This window comes from Macaca mulatta, chromosome 5, assembly GCF_049350105.2.
Source record: "Macaca mulatta isolate MMU2019108-1 chromosome 5, T2T-MMU8v2.0, whole genome shotgun sequence".
NCBI lineage: Eukaryota > Metazoa > Chordata > Mammalia > Primates > Cercopithecidae > Macaca > Macaca mulatta.
Window position 1 is genome coordinate 150,005,083 of NC_133410.1, and position 18,389 is coordinate 150,023,471.

Sequence of the window (18,389 nt, forward strand, 5' to 3'; positions counted from 1 at the left end):
CAGTTGCCTTTAGCAACCCACAGTGTTTTCACAGTCGTCTTTATCGCTTAGCAGTTTTTTCTCCAGCTGGAAGACTTGGAGAATGTGTGACTATCTCTTACCCCTTCTTTCCTTTGGAAAAGTTAGGTGCTAAAGAGATGACAGGGTCAATGAAGCAGCATGGCTGGAAGATTGCTTAATTACAGTGCTCTTGGACTAATAAGTAAAACTGAGTAAAATAGGAGCCAGGTTTCTTACTGTTGGAGAAGGAATTAACAAATATGGAAAGAAAGTGAGCTATAAGTAACCTTGAGGCTTTAGGGTGGATTAACATTGAGTATGAAATCATTTCTCAAAAACTATATGTATATATATTTATGTGTGGGCACACATGTATACCATAACTCTCTCCATTCAGAGGCCAAAAGCAAAAGACACATCAAGTGACCAAAAGATCTTGGTTTCTAAATAGCATCCTCCATGAAAAGGAAGCAGGGCTGATTCTAGGGCTGGCACTGGGAAAGTACAGAGTGAGCCTTTAACCTCTTGTAAGGAAATGTTCCAAGCATGATGGGAGTATGTCAAAAGGACACAAGAGCCAGCTGGAAAGGGCTCCAGCTGGCCAAATCTGGGACAGTCTGAACTTCAAAATAAATGATCCTAGTAATTGATTACAACCTATTGAATAAAGCATGAATCCGTGCTGATGTTAATACAGATAAATGATGGAGTAAATAAATAAATAGGGAGGAACAGCTCTTCCTTATGGTAAAAATACCTACTGATAAGGATTAATGGGTATAGAAAGTCACCATTTGACAAGAGTGTTGTGTTGTTTGATTTAGGCAGGAGTCATCAATGGATACTAAGGCTGATGGGTAGGTGTTTGATGTGAAGTGGGATATTAGCCTAGTCTTGAAGTATCTTCTGAAAAATACTTATTAATTCAATAAATGGTGAATGTATTGAAGAGGAGCCTGGAAGACACCAAGTTATGCAGGTGATCATGGTGAACATCACCAGTTGTGGAATGGGTCCTATCATGAACTTCCTGATGAAGTGTACTGGGATCACAGTGTCATTTCTGTCATGTTCCTGAAAAGGACAATACATGGCATGGTCTAGACATAAGGAAACAATGGATAAACCCAGGGTGAGAGGCATCCTTCAAAATGAAAAGTTTATGCTCTTTAAAACTCCTAAACTTATGAGAGACAGAGAAAAACAGAAGAACTGATCCAAATTGAAGAGATTTAAGAGACATGACAATTACATACAATAAATATCCCAGATTGGCTCCTAGACCAGAAAGGAAAAATAAACACTGGGCAAAAATTCAGTGAAATCTGTAGATTGGATGGTATATTTTATCAATGGTGAATTCCTGACTTGGATATTTATACTGTAGTTTTGTAGAAGAATATCTGTGGGGTGGGGTGGGGGAGGGATATGTACATTGAAGAATTTAGCAGTGATGAGACATTCTTTCTGCAACTTAAATGGTTTCGGGAAAAAATGATTATCTATGACATGTTGGTTTCCCTCTAGCTACACTTCCAGAGAATTCAAGGCCAGTTCATGATATTTTTAAGAAGTTAAAGGTTCACTTTTTGAGGGGACACTAATATGTTTCCAGTTTTGTGCTAATGATTTTCCAGTGACCCTGCTACTCTTTTTTCCAGTGGCACTTCTTGAACAACTGACAAGTGGTATTTGGGGAGAGCAATGAGCTCTTGCTATACCACCCCCCAAATATATAATACTGTTGTAGATAAAAACATCTCTGTATTTCATTTCTTCATCTAACAATATTTATCGAGCATCTGTTACACATTGGTGTTACAGGCACTGGGCATCCAACTGAAACAAAACAGATAAGGTTCTTGCTCTCATGGAGTTTACATTCTGGAATTGGAAAAAACAGAAATTTCTAAAAAGCTTTAGATTATGTCAGATAATGACATCTGCTATGAAGAAAAAGGCAACAGAGTATGGAAGGGTTACCTATGTCACATCAGGTATTTTCTGTCAGGGTCAGCTGATTTGTGAGGTGACTTGAACAGAATATTGAAAGAAATAAGGATTCTATGTGGCTATTTGGGGGCTGGTTTTACCAGGAAAAGGGAACCATGAGTACAAGTACAATCTGAGGCAAGATTGTATTTGATATGCAGAAAAACAGCAAAGAATCCATTAAGATCATTAAAGATGGAGATGAAAGTAGAACCTGAGTGAAGAAAATGAGATCAGAAAGATGGGGAGCAAGTCATATGTGGCCTTGCCGTCAAAGGTGTGAACGTTTTGCATTTTATTCTGAGTGAGAGGAGAAAACTTTGGAGATTTTTGAGTGAGGAAGTGTATGTGATCGATGTGTCTTAAAAGGTTTATTCTGACTGTATATGAGCCAGTATGGGAGCAAGTAGAGCAATTAGGAACTCAACCGTAATTCAGGAAACAGAGGATAATGACCTGTGCCAGGAAGGTGGCAATGAGCATGGTGAGAAGTGATTGGATCCTCAACATGTTTCGAAGGTGGAATAAACAGTATTCTCTGATGCATTTGACATGTAGTATGGAAGAAGAAGAGGAGCCAAGAAAGACACTACAGGTTGGAGCCTAAGTAACTGGCAGAATGGAGGAATAGTCATTTTCTGAGATGAAGATGATTGCAACAGAAGTTGATTGGGGTAAGAATCAAGAATTTGGACAGGTTCTATTCAAGGTGCCTAGAGGGATATCCAGAATGGCAATTTCATGTAATTTGCCTCAGCATTGAGTCTTGGGGGGAAGATTACTTAATGAAAGCACATGAATAATTGTTAAGTTATCGACACATACACAATCGCCAAATTGCTTTTCCAAAGATTTGCCTCATATGCATCAAAGTAAAGTGAGCTACCTAAAATAGTTTTTGAAATATCCCCAGAAGACAGCTTAGTGGTGAGTCCTGGCCTGTGGGGGACTTTCTCCACCAGCCAGGCAGCCTAAATAAGATGGAATTAGTAGGTTTCCAGAGGGCTCTTTGGTGTACAGAGATCTTATTTCATAAGAGGTAGAGGCAGATTTGACTTAAATACATACAGCATACGTTTCTGAGAAATGACAGCAGCCACAGCAGAGGATGGCAGTGCCCATTTCTCTGAGTGTCAGCAAATTGAACATTCTTTAAGAAACTCTCAACCTTGATGCTGCGTTTGCTTCTTGCCATTAATGTGCACAGCATGTTCAAAGGGAATTCTACCTTAGGCTTCTAAAAAATGAATCATAACATTTAAAAATATAATTCCTCCTACACATACATATTTTAATGGTTTAATTAAAATTTTATGTGGAGAAGATTCAACATACAGGGTTTGATCTGTATTATATTTTTTATTTTACATTAATTGATTGGCGGATTGCATTTTTTAATGCAATCAAACAGGCATTTTTTGACGCCTGTTCAATTCTTCAACATATGTCCTTTATTCATAATAGGCTCCTAGATAACTATCCCCATCCCTGAAAAGAGGGAACACCCTTCAAAATATATTCCACATAACTGCAAATAGGGAAAGAAATCCTCAAAATATAATAGAGAATTCACATTACTTTACGTGTAAAGACTGGCATTATTATTTTTTAAATCAATTTTCCATGAAATAACATACTGTGACATTTAGTTTCATATATCCTATCCTGAAGATAATTCCTCTTCCCAGTCTTCTATGTTTGTTTGGAAGGGGAGGTACAGTGCTGTAGTGGTGGAGTGGGACATTTGGCACCAGGCAATCCAGGATTAGAATCTCAGGTCTGCCACATGGGCAATTTTAGCTGTGCTGAGCCACAATCTTCTCTTTAAAGTGGAGTAATTACATCTCCCAGGATTATTGGAAGATTCCAAAGGACACATATGTTGGCCACATAGAAGAGTAAGAGATTTCAAGGAGGGGTCGGGACAAGAGTAGTAGGAAGGAACAGAGTCTAAAAATCTTACTATCCAAAAATACTTAAGGAAAGTCAATTTAGGCTGGGTGTGGTGATTCAAGCCTGTAATATCAGTTTTGGGAGGTGGAAGCAGGAAGATTGCTTGAGGTCAGGAGTTCAAGACCAGCCTTAGGCAACATAGGAAGACCCTGTCTCTACAAAAAGAGGAGAAAGAAAAATTTAGCTGGGCATGGCGGCACAAGTGCCTGTAGTCCCAGCTGCTTAGGAGGTTGAAGCAGGAGGATCGCTTCAGCACAGGAGTTCGAGGCTGTGGTGAGCCATGACTGATTGCGCCACTGTACTCCAGCCTGGGTGATAGAGCGAGACCCTGTCTCAAAAAAATAAACTAGGGCATTCATTTATGTTTATATTTGCTACCTCTGCGTTAGGCCCTGTGCTGATGTTCAGAGGAATGGCAGGGCTCCTCCCATCAAGTTTAGAATCTAGTTTTAGAGACAGATGTAATCATCTAAGTGAATCGTGAAGGTTGAGTGTGGTCATTTTTAAAACACACATATAAGAATTCAGTGAGAGCAGTAATTCCACGTGGAAATGAAAACATTTAGGGATGATTGAACCAGGTCGATTCTGCATCACAGTTAGCCCAGCTAGCCCTATAAAGGAGTAGGCTTGCAGAGCTTGTTCAGGAAAGGTGTCCTACTTATGACTATATTCTCAGTGTCTGCTGCAGTGTCTGGCCCATAGAAGGCATCAATAAATGTGTTGAGTAATAAATAGTAATGAAGAGCTGCAGTTTTTGAGCACTTAATGTATATGCAGGCACTATTTGTTCTAAGCACTTTATTAATTACACAGACTGTCTTAATTAATTCTCAGGATGATTTTATGAGGTCATTACACAAATGAAGAAACAAAAAGTTAAGAGTGGAGTAACTTGCCTGAGGCCATGCAGGTAACAAGTGTAAGAGTAGAGGTTGTATTTCTGGAAGTCTGACTCTAGGCTATGATTGTAAGGGCTATACTACCACATTGGTAGTCTTCTTCTCTTAGATATTCACTATCTTGTTCATTAATTTGACTCTGATTTGAACTTCACTTCTTTTTCTTCTGCTTAATTTCTTTGTTCATCTCAGCTCTCAAGGCTTCACTTCATTTTTTGTTTTCGTAAGTTTTCTTACCACTGGTGGTGGGCCGCATTGCTTCTCTGAGGCCATACAGGCAAGGTATATGAGCTTTCAGAGTCCAGCAACCCCTGAAGCTTCTGCTACAAGCACTGCAGATGGAAATGGAAGGTTTTGGAAAAGTTTTTTTAGAGAGTATGCATGAAACCAATATTCACTTCTTTGCTCTTTGTTCTCTTACTACTTAAACTTCAGAACAATAGGATACGTTGCTAAAAATATCCTTTTTTTCGTTTTTGCTCCTTCGAATTATCAAGTGACTTCTTTTTATTTCAGTCTCTGATACAATTTGACATTTAATTTGGGCTTCTTTCCTTTTATCATAAACTCTTCCAAACAACGTTATGTCATAAAATGTTTTGAGAGGCTAGATATGGAAAGTCAGCTTAGAAAAACTCATTTGAGACTTGAGCCAAAACCCACAGAAAACTCTCACCACAATACATCTGTTTCCTTTTTCTTCTTATTTTTTCACGTAGTTGTTCATTTTTTTGTTCTAAATCATTACTTTTCATTGAGTACATTTTTAAAACTATCTGCTTTTCTGTTTCTGTTCTTTGAAAGATCATCTTGTCCTTTTTCACCAAAAGCTGGAATGGGGGAGGTTGAACTACAAGCCAAGACATTCAGAGCACTGCGCACTGACAGAGTGGGACAGCTGTTAGCCACAAGCATCTGTAAACTGTACTGTGTTAAAATTACCAGAGGGGAGAGAATCCAGGCCTTCTTCCTGCCCTTTCTATTTGGTTGTTTAGAAGGATGTTTTCATAAATACTTTCCCTTTTACGATGAGGCCCATTCCCACAGGGCCGGTAAACAGCAGTCTCGCACAATCGAGGGAGACAGCGTTAGCACTGCAAAGCACAGGTGTCAGAGTTTTAATCCCAGCTCTGTGCCTAATTTGCTATTTAGGTCAAGACTGCAGCATGACTAATCACTCATTTTGTCATGCTTTACTATTAGTACTAATTCCTAAATATCCATTGAGCCATAATCACACAGAGCCAGTCACAAGACTACAGCATTAATATATTTCCATTGACTAATTCTCACACCACATAGTAAGGACACTGGGAAGGAACAGGGGACAGAAAAATAGAATTTATTATTTCCCATAAGCCAGATCCGGTGCTGGTTTTCATGTTTGTTATCTACACTGAATTCGTAGAGCAGTCCCTTCTGTAAAGTTTCCCTTCTGTAAAATGAAGGTGTTGAAATTGATGATATTTAAAGACCTCTCAAACTTACATTCTGTGGACTTAGTGATTCTCTTAATGAGGTCATGTACAATTTTGTATTTCCATTTCTGTTATTGTTGCCGCTAGGCTTGACTCTGTTGGAGTCTACAAACGGATCTGGAGAAGGTACTTGGAATTTCTGGTTGAGGAAACTAGCTATGCACTATCCTTCACACAAGAACAGGTTTCCTCTCTCTTTGGAAAAGTTATCCTCTTTGAGCTTATTAAGAATAAAATTGTGAATGGCTCATGCCTGTAATCCCAGCACTTTGGGAGGCCAAGGTGGTGGATCACTTGAGGCCAGGATTTCGAGACCAGCCTGCCAAACATGGCACATCCCTGTCTCTACTAAAAAATACAAAAATTAGCTGGGCATGGTGGCACACCCCTGTAATCTCAGCTGCTCAGTGGCTGAGGCACCAGAATTGCTTGAACCCAGGAAGTGGAGGTTACAGGGAGGCAGAGGTTGCAGTGAGTCGGTTGAGCCACTGCACTTCAGCCTGGCCTGGGCAAAAGAGCAAGACTCTGTCTCAAAAAAAAAAAAATAATAATATAATAATAAAAAACTGTGAGAAAGATGACACCAGTGCGGCCCATCAGGTCATCCAGTTCCACCATGGAGAACATTGGGGTGACAAAAGTGAAGGACAATTCTCTGTCACATTCATGTAATTATTTTTATATTAGCCAAGATGGCACTACTGAGCTGATCAGTTTTATTTTAAATTTATGATGTAAACTTCACATTGGCAGCTGTAGGAATGCTACTGTGTTTCTTTAATGGGTTCCCTAGAATGTCTCCTTTGAATGTTTCGTACCTTCCCTCCTGTCATGCCTTCCCCACACTTTTTAGTTTCTTACTCTTAGCTATGATATCATACCAGATTTTATTTAGAAAAGGAAGCCTTTGGAATCAAACTCCCCATCTTCCCACCACCTGATCCCAAAACCTATTATCTACTTTTACCCCAAAGTATTCTTTTCTGTTGTTTAAATGAAAAAGACACCCTCCAGCCTATCATAACCAACTCTTTCACTTTTGCTCAGAATCTTGTCCCCTCTGCCCTTCTCAGGAACTTAGTCCTTACCGTGATCTCCTCCCTCTCCCACAACAGTAATCCCTCCCTCTTAACTGGAACATTCCTGTCAGAACACAGACAGGCTCTAGTATCACCTCAAAAGAACCTTTCTTGTTCTTCCAACTACAACTTCATTCCTCCTCCCTTTTTATAGCAAAACTTTTCAAAAACATTGGCTATAGTAGATGTCACTCTCTTCTGTCCTTTACCCAGTATATTCTGGCTTCTGCCCAGGCCACTCACCGAAACTTCTGTGGTCACTGGTGACTGCTGCTTTGTCAAATTCAGTGGAAACACTTCTTTCCTCATCTTATGTAACCTCTCAGCAGCATCTGATGCAGTTGACCGCGGCCTCCTGTCTGACACACTCTGCTCTCTTGATTTTTTCAGTGCTACTCCTTGTACTCCTAGGAAAATATTGGGGTTCCTTCAGGCTCTGACCTAAGGATTGCTGTGGTCTCTTTTCTTCATTTTATATTATGTAGGTGATCTATCCCCGTTCTAGGTATCTCTCTTTTTTCTTTTTTTTTTTTTTAATGGAGTCTCATTCTGTCACCCAGGCTGGAGTGCAGTGGCGCGATCGTGGCTCACTGCAACCTCCGCCTCCCAGGTTCAAGCAATTCTCCTGCCTCAGCCTCCTGAGTAGCTGGGACTACAGGTGCGTGCAGCCATGCCCAGCTAATTTTTTTTGTATTTTAGTAGACACGGGATTTCACTATGTTGCCCAGGCTGGTCGTGAACTCCTGAGCTCAGGCTATCTGCCCGTCTTGGCCTCCCAAAGTGCTGGGATTACAGGCGTGAGCCACCGCGCCTGGCCAGGTATCTCATCTTTAAACTGATGATTCCTGAATTTATTTTCTCTGAGCCTCAGACTCGCTTATCCAGTTGCCTCATTTACATATCTATATTGATGATTTATGAGTATCACAAAATTATGTCAAATACTGAACTTGATTCTCATGGCAATCTTCATCAAACAGTAAATGGCAATGCCACCCACTTGAGCTAAGAGTTTTTTTATTCCTTGCTTTCCCTCACTGCTCCCTGCCCCACGTCTAAACATCTAATCCATCAGCCAGCTCTGTTATGTTAATCCAATCTTCGTAATAAATCTCAAACCTACCCTTCTCTCCATCTCCCCATTACCACCTTAGTTCAGTCCACCAGGCTCTCCTGTCACAGTGAAAACAGTAGTCTTCTAACTGGACTAAGGGCTTCCCTGGCCCCAGAGTCTCCACGCGACAATTCAGTGGAGTTCTTAAAATGTAAATCCCCCACTTTAAATGAGTCCATGCCTTTTGTGGTCTGCCCCTGTCTTTTTTCAGTCTGGCACTTTCTTTCATGACCCCAGCCACTGGTTTGTTTTTGTTTTTTTCCGATCCTCACATGCAACAAGTTTTGGTTCCACTCTCTTCAGGGCTTTTGCACATGGCATTCCTTGTCTCTGGAATGCTCTTTCCCTCACCCTTCAAAGGACTAATGCCTCTTCCTTTATTTTAAATGGCACCTTCTCAGAGGTACTTTTCCTGACCACCCTCCCTAGAATAAATCTCCTTTCAACTATTCTATTTTACTTCTCTTATTTTTTTTTCTCAGAGAGCTTTTAATAGCATGCAATTATTTTGCCTATATACCCTATTTACTTGCTTTTTATTCTCTCTGTCACTGAAATGATATTTATTGAAATTAGGGTTCAAAACTTTATATTCAATGCTTATCACAGTCTGGCTCATAATAAACCAAGTAGCAGAAGTTTCTAGGGGAAAAAAAACCACAAAACTTTTAGGGAGGGAAACCCAAAAATCTTTATCATATTGAATATAAGTAGTGTTTACTCTGTATCCAATATGGATTGGATGTGAATTCCAACCACTATTTGATTATATAAGACTTTGTGATCTGTAATTTGATAAATTTGCTCAACAGCCATTATTCCAAAAATGTAATCCTTATCCTCCTAGCACATATCAGACTAAGCTTTCCAATCTTCTTGCCAGAAGCTATGCCACAATGATAAAGACTGTATTTTATTGAATTATTCTTTAATTGGCAATTGTCATACTGTATTCACTTGCTTTGGAGTCTGGGCCTGAGTTACTCTTTGCTTTTGAGGATTCTAGTCCAGTTATGTGGGGAGATCATGAATTCTATGCAGGAGAATTGCTGTGAAATCAGACTTTGTGACTAATAACCTCAATTTGCTCTTGATGTTTATTAATGTTTTTAGGAGCATGAATGCTCTTAGACTCCAGAAACTTTGGGAACAAAAATGACTCCTCCCCTCAGTGAGGAAAGGTAAAGATGAGCTAATTATAAATATTTTTAATCAGAAGAAATGTAGGAAAATAATCCTTACTTTGGAAAATATTTTCTATAGGGCTTTGTGGTTCTTTCCTAGATACTAGACACAAGTGTTAGGAAAGCAGGGACTCTAGTTATATTTCCTAAGTCTTAAAAGGCCTGGAAGTAGATTCTCAATAAATGTAGAAGGAAGGAAGGAGGGAAGAAAGGAAGGAAGGAAGGAAGGCAGGAAGGAAGGAAGGAAGGAAGGAAGGAAGGAAGGAAGGAAGGAAGGAAGGAAAGGCATGCTGATTAAATGAACCAAGATGCTCCAGTAACAAAAATTATGACATCCCAGCTAATAATTTAAATTTCATAATAAAATATTTATATCTATAGGACAGACGGCTTAGGCAAAAGAGTAACACATGGTCTGGACTTCATGTCTAGAGATTTCCCTAGTGTCTAGATTAAAATACAGTCTCGGTCATTCAAGACATTTACCTCACATTTGCATTTCACTTATTCCAGAAAAAAATGAGGATTGAAAAAATATTAATGGGTAATAACAGTAACATTTCAATTCCCAAACTAGTCAGTGTTTATAATTGGCTAAATAATTTCCTGAACTTAAGTGTGTTACATAAGATTTTAGTGGCAAGTAAGATGGTGTAGAATTTAAATAGTTACAAAATGTCTTCAAAGTGTCAAAGAAAATGAACATTGATCAATGAAGAAATAAATACTAATGAGTTAGAAATATTTTTATTTAATATAACATTAAGATGAATAAAAATAAGCAAAATGTAGAATATTATGAAACCTAGCTTAATATGATGCTGGAATAAAGAAATATAAAGCTATTATAAAGATAAATTTTTGTAAAAGGACCTCAACAGGCTTTATAACTAAATATACATAGATCATTTCCAATTAACAGGAGTGAGTATGTAGGTGTAGGGACTTGTGTATGCACATGTGTGTATTCATGTGAATAGTATAGCTGACCATTTAACATGGGATAAGTTCTGTAGGCTCACTAATGATTTATAGCTTGTTTCTCTTGCCTTATTTGGCATGGCTACATTAAGGTGAAAAATCTTTGAAATGAGGTGGCGTGAAAAGAAAAAGAATCTCATTTTTGGATGTATAAACAAAAAAAGAAAATGTATCAATTGCCCAGCCCATTTCTTTACCCAGGACAGAAGTCTCTTATGGGTCAGGGCCTACTTGGATGACTATATCTTATGGAAGATCCAATGCTCAAGTTCTACTATGGTTCAGGTTCCCCACTTTTATATCTTGTACAGATTTTGAGAAGTCAGGTTGTGTCTCAGGGTATCATTGTGTCAGGACAGATATAGCATCAAACACAGCAGCCTCAGTGTGTGTCTGGAGTCAAGCATGTTCAGTGTCCCACTGCCTTCCACCTACTGTTCATTGAGACATAGCCAGCTTCTCATTGGTCCCTTTTCCTGTTACATTAGAAGGAAGAATTTAACTTGACTGGTTAAATATTTCCGGGATTCGGGAAGAGAAAATGTGATCTAACGAACAATGACATCTACTACATTCTGTTACTTAGGGATGGATACATATTTAATAAATCAGAAACAGGACTGGTTCTATTGACTAAGTCAAAGTAGTTTTAAAATTCGTGTCATGTTGCAGATTCAAATAATAGAGCCTTTGACCCTATTTTCCTAGAGAAGAAAAATGTCTGCAGAAGAAACATTCCTTACACAGATTGAAACCTTCTTCAACGTTTTTTATCCTATCTCCCAGAAAGAATATTCACAAGAGAATTATTGTTTGTTGAATTTAAGAAACATTCACTACATCATGCAAATAACTTTAATTGCATTCTTTGGGAAAAGACAATCAGCATATAAGTATGATCCCATAACATGAGCCAACTATTCTTAAAGCATAGGTTGGGTCATCTTCTTATTTATAAAACTGGGCTGCCCCCTGGGAGTATTTAAGAGTAACATGCAACAACTGCTGTAATTATCAGCAATATGTCTCACAGAAAAACTTAGCGAAGGCATAATCGAAGAGTAAAAAAAAGAAAGTTAAGGTTTGTGATGAGGTTACTGTACTCTCATCCCTTTGCCAAGTTGCCACTGAACATTAGCCAAACTTTGGAACACTCTCAGATATGAAGCCCACCAAATGACCTTGCTGGACCCATCCTGTAGGTCCTACATCCCACTCAAGGCGACTTTGTTATCTACACTAAGAGAAGTATACAATCTGCTGGAGGTTTAAGGAATCAATAAACAATATCCTCTTTCTACTCTCAAGATTAGAGCAAATTGAGAGATAGAACTCAAACAGATGGCAGCAATATATTAGCTTTATTACTGATAAAAGCTCTTTAGAGAATGTGACTGTGTTTTGCTTTTGTGTTTGTTTATGTGACAGTGTCTTGCTCTGTCACCCAGGCTGAAGTGCAGTGGTGCAATTATGACTACTGCAACCTTCCGGGCTCAATTGCTCCTCCCACCTCAGCATCCCGAGTAGCTGGGCCTACAAGTGTGTGCCACCACACTCAGCTAATTTTTGTATTATTCACAGAGACAGGATCTCACTATGTTGCCCAGCCTGGTGACTGTGTTTGTTATGATAAGTAATACTGGTTTGTCAACAAACCAACTCTAAAATTCCAGGGACTGAACAAAAGTTAATTTCTTGTTCATATGTAGTCCAGTAAGGATGTTCCTGCTTGGCAGGTAGCCTTCAGCATGGTCATTCAGTGGACCTTCCATAATGTGGCTCCATCCCTAGAGCTTCAAAGTCTGCTGCTGAAGTCTCTACATCAGTTAATAACTGGGAAAGAAAGAGCATGAAAGATTACACAGGAGGTTTTCATGTGACAGGTCTGGAAGTAGTGTACATAAGTTAATATTCCATTGCCTAGAACCCAGTCACATGGCCTGACCTAACTGTAAAGCAGGTTGGGAAAGTTGCAAATTTAGTGTATCTCTATGTACACAAGGCAGAGGGAATGGATTTTGGTGAAAACATAGCAGTCTTGACCAAAATAACTAGATCTTAGCCAAGTGGGCTTGCAAATATTTCCTCCCGAACTTAGGCAGACTTACCCCTGAAAAATAACAGCTCATTCCTACAAGGGTAGAATCTGCCTCACTAAGCTTAGAGCATAGCTGAGCGAGAGAGGCTCGGAATGCACCCTCTCTGTGGGCAGGCAGATTTCAGAGGGGAGGGGAAAAGGCTGATTGAACATGACTAATTTTTTCTTCCATTCTCATCACTTACAAGAAGGAGGAAGAAAAAATCCAGAAGTGCTACTCTAGGAAAATCATCTACTGAGAAATATGAGGAGTAGAGAATAAGTTTTCCCCCAGGAGTTGAATAAAAACCTTTAAACCAATTCATGTAATCCTTAAATTTCTTCTTTAAAACCATATATTGGTTGGTAATGTCCTTAAAATATCTTCTCGTATCTTTCCTTAATTTTAGGATATATTATAATAATTGGCTTATTCAAATTATTAATAAAAGATTATTTAAATTACTAATAAAATTAGCCTTAATACAACTTTGAGACTACTTGTGTTTCTTTTGAAATGCTATCTCAATAACTTTGTCAAATACAGGATGTATATATAAAAATATGTATATATATTTATATATATGATGACAGCTCCCTCTTATAGATTGAGCATGAGCAAAGTTAGTTCAGATCATCAGTGGTCTGCTACCCTGGACCTAGAATGTAAACTAATTATGCTTCTCTTTAAAAAGAAAACTGTCTTGTAAGCAGTTTATTGAATATGCTAGACTTGTTAGCAGTAATTTATGACATGTTTTTATTTCTCTCAGTGACTGCCCTGGACAATCGCTTTAGCAGGTTCTTAAAGCTTTTCACTTTTTTTTTTTTTTTTTTTTATGACAGAGTTTCGTTCTTTGTTGCCCAGGCTGGAGTGCAATGGTGCCATCTCAGCTCACTGCAACCTCTGCCTCAGGGGTTCAAGCAATTCTCCTGCCTCAGCCTCCCAATTAGCTGGGACTACAGGCGTGCACCACCACACCCAACTAATTTTTTCATATTTAGTAGAGATGAGGTTTCACCATGTTGGTCAGGCTGGTGTCGAGCTCCTGACCTCAGGTGATCCACCTGCCTTGGCTTCCCAAAGTGCTAGGATTACAGGCATGCAACACTGCGCCCAGCGCTTTTCACTCTTAAATGGTAACACATCCCTGTTTCTTTTTTTCCCAGGCATTAAAACTGTCTAATCTATTCTGTTTTCAAATTTTTGGTCTCCTTTCTTCTTGTGTCACAGTCCAGCTCAGTTAGGCTCAGAAGCTGCAGAAGCGGGCTGATTCCACCAGCTGGTAGCTTTATCGTTCCTCCTTAGTTCCTGGCTTTTGGTAATCCATCCATAGACCCTCTCTTTACTGAAGTCACCTTGCCTTGGGGATTGAGTACGGAAGAAAACTGAACAGAAGTTTTAACTTGAAGCTCACAATGTGGTACTGAGAAACAAACATTCATGTAGTCAAGTAAATGTTCTTTAGGGTCTGAAACTATCCCTCAACATTTTTAAATTTTATCCTTTTGGTGGGGTTTCAAGAATCATCAAAAAATGCATATAAGTATATTCATTATCAGTTAGGTAACCTACAACCATTCAATAGAGTCCTGATACAGGTTTCAAGGCCCTCACTTTTGTTTTGATTTATTTTTTATTTCAATAGGTTTTTGGGGAACAGGAGGTGTTTGGTTACATGAATAAGCTCTCTAGTTGTAATTTCGGAGATTCTGGTGCACCCAGGACCCCAGCAGTGTACCCTGTACCCAATGTGTAGTCTCTTATCTCTCGCCCCTCCCCACCCTTCCCCCAGAGTCCCCAAAGTCCATTATATTATTCTTACGCCTTGGCGTCCTCATAGCTTAGCTCCCACTTATGAGTGAGAACGTATGATGTTTGGTTTTCCATTCCTGAGTTACTTCACTTAGAATAATAGTCTTCAATTCCATCCAGGTTGATGCAAATGCCATTATTTTGTTCCTTTTTATGGCAGAGTAGTATTCCATGTTATTTATATATACTACATTATCTTTATCCACTCATTGATTGATGGGCATTTAGGCTGGTTCCATACTTTTGCAATTGCAATTGTGCTGCTATAAACATAAGTGTCCAAGTATCTTTTTTTGTATAGTGACTTCTTGTCCTCTAGGTAGATACCTAGTAGTGGGATTGCTGGATCAAATGGTAGATCTAATTTTAGTTCTTTGAGGAATCTTTACACTGTTTTCCATAGTGGTTGTACTAGTTTACATTCCCACCAACATTGTAAAAGTGTTCCCTTTTCAGCACATTCATACCAACAGGTATTTTTAAAATTTATTTTATTATGGCCATTCTTGCAGGAGTGAGTCAGGGCCCTCACTTTTGGATGAGTATTTCTGACTGCCTTGGTATAGTTCAGTCCTTTGTAGTTGTCTGAGCCTAATGACCAAAGAATGAAATAGGTGTAATGTATAAATGATAAATTATCACTAAAGAGGGGTCAAATAAATCATAGCATCATTTGCTAATAAAGTTTTTGCAATGATTCTGATAGACAAAAATGGTGGGAAAATATACTATTTTGTGAATCTATCACAAAATAGTTCAAAAGGCCTGACATATTAGCAATTGGTACCATATTCATATTTCAAGCAGCATCTTAGTTTCAGCAAAGCAAAATAATCAGATAATAGCCCCTTCTTCCATACAGTTGCCCAGGGCAAAAACTTTGGAGCTCTCTTTGACTCCTTGCCTTCTTTCATACTCATATCCAATGTCTCACCAAATACATCAGATTCCAATGGCTTCTCACCATCATCATCTCCATTGCTTCCACCACGGGTGTGAGCGGGGCTTATTGTAGTAGCTTCCTACTTGGTCTTTTAGTCTACCCTGGCCTGCCTTACACAGCTGCCAAGTAATCATGATAAAACACAAGTCATGTGGAGTCACTCCTTTGCTCAATTTTCCAGTAGCATTCCATCTCTCTTAGAGTAAAATTCAGAGTTTTTAGATTGGCCTATATGGCCCCTGATGAATGGAAAAGAGACACTGTCCCTCTAATATGCCCTATTTCCTTTTCTACTCTTTTTCCTCCAACTGATCTCCATTTAACATAGTATATTGTTTACCTTTCATGTTCTCTCTACCTCCTACTAGAATGTAAATCTTAAAAGGGCAGGAATTTTCATCCACATTCTTTATTTCTGCAACTCCAGCTCCTGGATTAGTTCCTGGAATATAGTACACATTCAATGAACAATTCTGAAATGATTGGATGAATCTGGTATATTAAAAACTTTTTGTATCACTTGATCGGCAAATAAGTTTTCTTTTCTTCTTGTGTTTTAGGGTCAGGATCTTGCTTTGTCACCCAGGGAGGCTGGAGTGTAGTGGCACAATCATAGCTCACTGCAGCCTCAGACTCCCAGGCTCAAGTGATTCAGCGCTTCTCCTGCCTCATCTTCTCAGGCAGCTGGGACTAGAGGCATGCATTACCATACCTGGCTACGTTTTTAATTTTTTTTGTAGAGGATGGGGTCTCACTTTGTTGCCCATGCTGGTCTAGAACTCCTGGCCTCAAGCAATCCTCTTTTCTCGGCCTCCTAAAGTGCTGGGATTACAGGCATGAGCCAACACGCCCAGCCAAGTTTTGTTTTTTTTATAGTTGTATAAGAGTTGTTAGAAAAAACCTAATTTATGGTTAAATATATTTAACTAATAGTATTATAAAAGTAATTTACCTTGTAATTCCAGTGACTCAAGAGGCCAGGAGTTTGAGACCAGCCTGGGCAATATAGGGAGACCCCATCTCTACAGACATACACACACACACACATACACACACACACACACACACACACACACACAGAGTAATTTAAGTCAATACTGATAGCTATAGGAATGTTTTTCTTTAAAATGGTTATATACAATTATCACACTTTATTCTTTGAAATATACTAGTTTGGCTAGGTTTATAGTAGTCTGAAAGGACCAGAAAAATCCAAGAACATTAGAATTAGGAGAAAATGTAAATATTATCTAATTTAATATTTTACCTTAGAATAGAACAATTCCTGGAATTATGGGATATTTTTAAAAACATATTATTTTATGGCTTCTTGTTTGGCAGGGTTTTTGAATTTTATAAGCAAGGAAGTGTTCCTAATCTTTATAACATTTGAATTTACAAATAATTTGAAATTCCCTGAAGAAAGCAAATGTGTTCCCATGATAAAATAAAATTATTCACAGAAAATCTCCTTAGTAAACCAGCTTCAAATTTCATTCAGATGGAAAAGCTGTTCTAATTGATTTACCAGATAGCTATGGCTGGAAAATATTTAATTCTTGGAAAAATTCATGATGTAGGTCTGCCATGTGTTCTTTTACAAACCTTTCATTGACAGCCAAAAAAAAAAAAAAAAGTGGAGTTTAGTAACAGTGATAAAATTGTTATTTTTTCATTTTAAAAATGGCTTTTATGTAATCTGTTAATCCCTCTCAAGCAGTCTGGGAAAGTGTTCTGTGAATCATTAGAAATATATGAACGATTGAGCTGTGAAATTTTATTACAGAATTAATTATGCCACAAGGATTCATCAATGGGTGAGACATTGCCACAAAGCAATTCACTTAAAAATTCAGCCATGTTGCTTTTGTCCCTGAAGGGCAGATTGAACACCCACACTGGAATTTTGTCCAGTCACATAAAAAGAAAATGTAAGCATTCCTTTTCGAAATTACTAACTTTTGAGATTAATTGAGCAAAATAATTAGTGTTAGGAGGGAATATTCCATCCTTTTGAGAAAATGAATATAGACTATCTGAATATTATTTTGACCTATGACATGACTTTGTTACTTTAATGTAACACATTGCAAATCATAAAGTGCCATCCACATATTTATTTAATTATTTAATTATTTATTTGCATGAGAAAAGGTAAAATTTATTCACCGAAAGCACTCTGTCCATTTCATTGTAGTGGATAATGACTCTCACTATGAATTATGTGATGAGATCTTCTCAACCCTTACATTTACTTTATTACCGTTATAAGGACTCACTCCTAATTTTATCCTGTCCCAGAAGATGTTTGGGGTGTACTAACCACTTCTAGGGGATAAAAGCTGGGGCGTGCAACCTATTTCTTTGTGAGATAAACTTCACTTTGTGTTTTACACACATATGTAACATCATATAATGAGAAGAATACTAAATTAGCCTTTGAAAGCAATTATAGGCAGCTTTTTAAAATTTTACTTTAATTTCTGGCTTACATGTGCAGAACGTGCAGGTTTTTTACATAGGTAAACGTGTGCCATGGTGGTTTGCTGCACCTATCAACCCGTCACCTAGGTATTAGGACCCACATGCATTAGCTATTTGTCATGATGCTGCCAGTGTTTTTGAGTAACCAGAAGGATATTTCCAGGAATCATTCACAACATCTTAATTATGCACTTTGCTTGCAATACACATAATTTTTTTTCTTCTCCTGTCTCAGGCTGAGAAAAGTTTTTAATTCTTTCAAGTGCTGGGAGTACATTGTCATTAAAGATATCAGAGCACTTTCTGGAGAAGTTGTTGGGGAGGGAGGGTTAATACAATGTTGTGAACTGAGTTGTATTCCCCAAAAATTCATTTATTGATTAGTT